Below are 6,841 nucleotides of genomic sequence, written 5' to 3'. Positions count from 1 at the left end.
ACTAATTGTCTAGAACTATTTTTACTTTTTGTAAAGAATCAGTGCATACCATGTCATAATTGAGATGATGGTTTCATATTGGAAAAATATGGTGCATTCATACAAGAGCCCATGCTGGGCAGACTTATTTCTCCGTGGCATGGGGTTAAATGTAGTAACTTGTGTTTATGCTTTACTTTCCGGTGCTTAGCAGTGCCCTTGTCAAGTATATAGGGACGGAAGATGCTATTCATCATGACAATCTTAGGCGATGTTCTGCAAAAATTGAGGCACTATACCGACTAAATGTTCAGGCTTTCTCCAAACAGCAGAGATTCAAGGTGATTAATAGTCAAATACAACTTCTCTCCATTCGTGTCTAAAGAGAAGGTATCAGTGATGGTCGGCCTGGTGATGAGGGCATCAAGACAAAGAGATTAATTCGCAACTCTGTTCTTGATTGGTTTTTACAAATACACAAGGTACTACCGTTTCCTTCTATGTTTAAATGGCTTTGTGAGCACAACTATTTGGAAATTCTGCGATTCATGGTAGAAGCAAGCATCTTTGTTTTCCCGGCCGAAAATACTTAGTTTCATAGATTTTCTGAGTCGACCATTTCTTAGATTTTCTGAGTTCAGAGCTGAATTGAGCATTTCTTAGATTTCCTGAGTTCAGAGCTTTTATTATCTCTTCGGTAATCTGTAGAAGTTTACTTTTCCTGTGGCGTCCATTCATTTCGAAAGCTATTTGCATGCACACTGGCATGTCATTGTTTGTGTACCCCCTTACTGCTTCTTACTCCATTTATAAGTGGTGAAAAATATTTTCCCGAGTTGAATTTTATGTATGAAGCCTCTTGTTGAAAGGCCTTCTTCCATTGTATCCTGACGTTTGCATTGCATGATAAAGCTATATCAACACTGCTCTTTGTTTTGTTGTTCACTTTTGTATTTCCCTTTGGAAATGACAAAGTGGGGTTTTCTTTTGTAGCTTGCTGGATTTCTTAGTTAGGGGAAGTTGTTTAATAAATGATATTGCCAGTATTTTGTCTACATGGCTAAAGAAGAAACAAAACCAAGGAGAATCTGGATTTTTTTTATTGTATCCCACATAATGCAAAACAATCGATCAAGATTTTACACATAACTTGATTCATTCGTGTTTTGTTTATTTGTGTTCTGGTACTAGCACAGTTGGTGACTTAAGCTTCATCAATATCAGATGTTCTTTTTTTTCTTGCTTGCACAGTTGGTGACTTGAGCTTCATCAATATCAGTTTTTTTTTCATTCGTTCACATGAGTTCCAAGTTTTATGGCAGGTTATTGTAATGTATCTTCAGAGATGTACATTAGAGAAATTGTCAGCCAACAATTGAATTAGGTATACATGAAGCTATATATATATATTTACTAATCAATCATTCCCCTTATCTCTGTCTAATTTAAACATTGCACAATGATTTACCCCCTGTTTTTAGCTTACACTGTAATCTGAATTCAGTTGTGTGCATGTATGTTTATACCCAGCCTAAAATCATGTCTCCTGGATCTTGTGGTTGGTGACCTCATGTATGGGTATACTTAGGTGTTCAGTGTCGCTTCTCCATAATATACTATCACCTTTATGTTAGGTACATCATATGTCTGGAAAAGATACGCTGCAGAACATTCTCCAGAAAATGCAATTTATTGGGCCTTAGGCGATGCAACTTTAAATCCGAAGAGAATTCTCCAGAAAACAAACAAATATTATTGCGGCTTGGACTATGAGCTAAGTGATATGGAAGACATTTGTACTTTTGCCAATGACCGCCAACCGAGCACACCTATCATGAAGAGTTGCTTGGATGATTAGGTGATCTCCGATACTAATGGAACATGCAGCGATGACTCTACCTGATGTGATGACTGGATGTTTTTGTCCTATCTACCAGCAGAAGATAAAAAGCTCAACCACACCAAGGCTATCTATATGATATAGCTACTTATTTAGCTTCATTTTTAATGCCAATATAAATAAGCAATCATGAACTGCCTTCATAACTTTCTTCTGGGCTATCATACTACCATGCACTGTAATATATACCACTATGTATGAAGATGCTATCTAAGACTCTTGAGTATCTACTTCCTTATGCCGAGGGGACTTTATCAGTCTTTAGACCATTCTTACTTACATGGTTCCAATCCTTGTTATGCTCTCGCTTTTTGCGTCATGGCGCAACGGGTCATCTAGTAGTACAAAGCAAGCCAAATTTGCCATGCCTCTATGCTAGCAATTTTTTAGTTAAATTGAAAAATAATATAAATTTATTTTTAAGCTACCAAAACTTATATTAGCTGTTACCACTGAGACAGAAGTCTGGAATTGAGACACGTATTATTCAGTACACCAAAATATTCAGAGTAGTGGTGGAAAGAAGAAAAACAATAAAAGTAGTCTTTAGAAAAGAACTACGTGGATCACATGGTGGCTCTATATTTTTATGCATGTAATGCAGTATAAATTTTTATCACATTTGCAGTGAGAGGCTAAAAATTCATGGTAGAGTCAACCTTTGAGTATTTAACTTTCTGTTATTTGTTTAATCCTAGTGTAACAGACAGACACAAACCATGTGTTGTGAGCTAATAAAAAGAGCAGCTTGAAGATGCTCACACGGATGTCCTCATGTCCAAAAGTGAATTGCAGACCACCAATCTTTTTCAACAATCCACCTATCTTCTGCTTTGATGGCTGGTTGTAACAATATTGAAACAAAACTGATGATTCACTGAGTAGTAGTGGCGCAAAAAAAAAAGAAATATTTGAAAAATATAGGGTTTTGCTCACGGTTCGCACAGTATGTTGGCTCCTGCTAATGCCATGTCCTTCATCGATTACATCAGACAGATTGGTAGTCAAGATCAATTTATCAGATTCCATCAGGTGGATGGATGCCAAGGGGAAAATAAATTATCAAGGAGAAATACTAATGGAAAGTATTCTCTGTAACAAAGTGTCAGTAATAAAAGTTGAATTTATGTGTGGGTCTGCATCTGTTAAATAGAATTGAACAACAACAAAACTGAACTATTTATGTTGTGTCTTCCTAAGCATTCACATGCATGGCTGAAAATGCAGTGATACATATTTGATTCAGAAAACGTATGCTCATAGTATAGAAAGTAGACATACTTCCTATATTCCAAGGAGACCAGGCAGGAAGTAATGTGGATAACTTATCTTGTCTGGCAATAAATATGGTGCCGAGCCTTCAGCCCAATCATCTCATCCTCGTCCAATGTAGTGGTAGAATTGTATGATAACACAGAGACACATCTTAATATAATTGTTATCTGCATGCATATATATTGGCGTAAGTGTGGGTGGCCAGAAAGAAACCCATATCTGAACATCCATGCTGATGGTCCTGAAGAAATCATATGCAGCTGCAGAACTTGTCATGCAAGTCAGAAAAGGGCAGCTCCTCAACCACACGCACGCATGCATAGGATAGATCAGAATATAAGATGTACCTGCGAGTTTTGAGTGATTGATTACCCCATGGTGGAGGAGCGAAGAGGCAGGGGATGAGCTTGCGTAGCAGGCGGCCGTTTAGACTTATACAATCCCCTGTTGTTGGCTTCTTGCTAATCTTTTTTTTTTTTAAACAGAGGCAAAAGATTTGCCTCGTTATTAATTAAGAAGGAGAGTTTTGAGTATATGAGAACCGGCTTTACAACATAGCCTATCAACAAAAGGTGCAAACGAATTACTCTCGCGGCATATGATGATGCTAAGATGTCTAGCCCCCGCGGTGACCCACGTCCTGGCCTCCTCCTGGATGAGTTTTAGAATGTAGTGTGGCGGCGTCGATTTCTTCTGGAAGACTCTAGCGTTTCTCTCATTCCAGATGACCCAACATACAAGCATGGTGAGTGAGGCCATGGCCTTTCTGTTTGTTGTATTTGGTTTGGACATGCTTGTCCACCAACACTTGATGTTGCGTTCCGTCCCCCATCTATTCATCTCCAGCGCCCCAAGTCCAGGCCATGCTTTGACCATTCTCCAAATACGCAGGGTAAACCGGCATTTAAAGAAGAGGTGACCGGATGTCTCGTTGGCCCTCCTGCAAAGGGCGCATAGGTCACAATTCTCCCAACCCCTCTTCTGCAGCCTATCCGCAGTCCATATCCTGTTTTGGATGGCCAACCATGAGAAGAACTTGACCTTGGGAGGCGCCCAAACCTTTCAGATGGTCTTGTTCATGACTGTGGAGGTGGAGCCCAAGAATTGTGCCCTATAAGCAGAGCCTGCCGAGTATTCTCCATTTGCCTCAAATTTCCAAGTGATGTCGTCGTCAACGTCCATTTGTAATTGTATGCCTAGGAGCCGCACCCAGAGATCAACAAACTGGACAATGTGCCCCACCGTGAGGTCGGTAGAAGGTTTAATCTTGTGCACCCAAGCCTTGTCGCGCATGGCCTCCCTCACGCACCATTTTTTTCCCTTGCAGGCCGCAAAAATGAGTGGGGCAATATCATTTGGCCTTTTCCCTCCTAACCATGGTGCTTCCCAGAAAGGTGTCTTCCCTCCATTGCCCAAGGTGATGACTGTGGATGCGTAGAAAAGGTTCATATCCACCTCGGAGCATGGGTTGCCCAGGCCAACCCACAACTTACACGGGTCCTTCCATGCCATCCAGGGCCATCTCAGCCTGAGAGCTCTCGCAAATTTCTCCAAGTGGAGTATGCCAAGCCCACCGAGCTGTGTAGGGCGGCAGACTGTCTCCCAATTGACCTTGCATTTTGCTTCTGTAGTTGTGTCGCTAGCTGACCACAAAAATGCCCGCTCAATCTTGTTGATGCTTTTCAGCACACCAGCATTCTTGCTAATCTGGATATACACAATGATTGAGCGCCTTCGCTCAGGCTCGTCATCTCCCTCAACGAAGTAGGTAGACATGGAGACACAGGGGAGCGGTCACTGCACGCCCCTGGAACTGCCGGTCCGTGCCATAGACAGCCCCGCTGCCGTAGTCCACGATCCGCGCGGCCTCGTCTCGCGGGTTGCAGAACCTCGTGACACGGTGATCTTGGACCTCTCCCTCTTCGCGTGTCGCCAGTCGTGGCCAACTTCGTCGCCCAAATCATGGCGCCTACTTCGGCGGCCGTGCGAGCGCCGGCGTACATCGCGTGTTGTGCCAGGCCAGGTTGCGAGGGGCTGGCTTTTTATATCCATCTTGAGCAGGAGACGTGTTTGGTCAGATCAGGAATCTGCATGTGTTACGGGCCACGTGAGTGAACCGGACGGGATACATATTTAAGTTTTTACAGTCCCAATAACGCAGACCCACGAACGTTCGATGCACATCGCCTCGTTCCCAATTAGTATCACCTCACGTATATATTTTAAATCCAAACTGAAAACGTAAAATCACGAGAAGAAACGTATTGTGATGGTCAACCCAAGGAGTCAATCCGTGCTTTATTATTAAGGAAAGATATGATGTTTTGGAGCTTATGGTTATCTTCATGGCAAGCTCAAGTTCGACAAAAATGGATTTCATATGCATCCTCTATTATATTTTCGATGTTGGAGTTTTCGTCGGTTCTTAACTTATGAAGTATTGCACCCCAATCCCATGGCTGAGGGCAGGAGGAAAGTGTATCTGAAAACGCCAATCTTATCGTCCATGGCTTTTCCTCCCATGGCATCACTGTCACTGGGCATCAGCCACCAGCCAGCGTCCGTGTTAGAGAGGGAGAGAGAGAATTTGCGGAATATGATGGATGTATTACTAAGCCTCGAGGGCGAGTATATATTAAGTACAAGATTTGAAGGGCAAGACACCTTCTAGAGATAAGATGGAAATAACTCTATTTAATCCTGGGCAATCTCTACTACTCCCTCCATTTGAAATACTTGTCATCAAAATGAATAAAAAGAGATATATCTAGACGTATTTTAGTTCTAGATACATCCTTTTTTATTTATTTTGATGACAAATATTTTCGGATGGAGGGAGTACCAAATATATATATCTCTAACATTCCCCCGCGGTCGTAGCGGTAGTGTTGCGAACAACAGGAGCGTCGCGGACGGTCAGACTGGAGATAATAGCAGCCGACAGGGCTGACATCCCCCCGCAGTCGTAGCAGTAGTGTTGCGAACAACAGGAGCGTCGTGGACGGTCAGACTAGAGATAATAGCAGCCGACGGGCTGACATCCCCCCGCAGTCGTTTCGGGAGCGTCGCAGACGGTGTCGCGTGGCGGACACGTTGACTATAGAGGAAGCCGGCGAGTTGCTCAAGCGGATGATAACCCTTTGTGCCGATGTCAAGGGAACCGAGAGCGCAGGATGGTGTAGCCGTGGTCGAGGTAGCCGTGCAAAGAACGTCATGGTCGATGTCGAGTCGGGGTAGCCGGTGTCGAGGGAGTCGCCATGGAGCCGCGGGCACGAGGAGGCGCCGAATTAGTCATGGGCGCAGTGGTGTCGAGGTAGTGGTGCGCCGGAAGGAGGATGGTGTTGACGAGGCGTCGCACCGGGTGTTCCAAACTCGGGGACACGTCGTAGACGAAGGCACGCGTCGGTGTTGCCAGCACCGGGCATGCGAAAACGATCGAAGACAAAGTTGACGAAGCACAACACCAGGCTTGCCAGGCCCGGGGACACGTCGTGGACGAATGCACGCATCAGTGTTACCAGCACTGGGCATGCCTAGAGAGGGACCTGGACAAGCTGTTCGCCATGTCAAGGAAGTCAGAGAGGCCAACAGAGAAGGACTCGACGACGGTTGCTGCGCCAATCGGCGCGGAGCCAATGTCACCAATGGTGGTCGGAGTAGACGAAGTGGTCGGGGTAGATGACGGCG

General features: G+C 44.0%; 1 long non-coding RNA gene across 1 annotated transcript; it reads left to right on the top strand.

The window, feature by feature from the left end:
* The first annotated feature begins 222 nt into the window (after window positions 1-222).
* LOC119289834 lies at window positions 223-2,117 on the top strand. Its single transcript, XR_005141621.1, has 2 exons — window positions 223-461; window positions 1,614-2,117. It is a non-coding gene; the product is annotated as an uncharacterized LOC119289834 (long non-coding RNA).
* Window positions 2,118-6,841: the final 4,724 nt, after the last annotated feature.

Source organism: Triticum dicoccoides, chromosome 4A, assembly GCF_002162155.2.
Source record: "Triticum dicoccoides isolate Atlit2015 ecotype Zavitan chromosome 4A, WEW_v2.0, whole genome shotgun sequence".
Taxonomy (NCBI): Eukaryota; Viridiplantae; Streptophyta; class Magnoliopsida; order Poales; family Poaceae; genus Triticum; species Triticum dicoccoides.
This window is presented reverse-complemented; position numbering and strand designations above follow the sequence as displayed.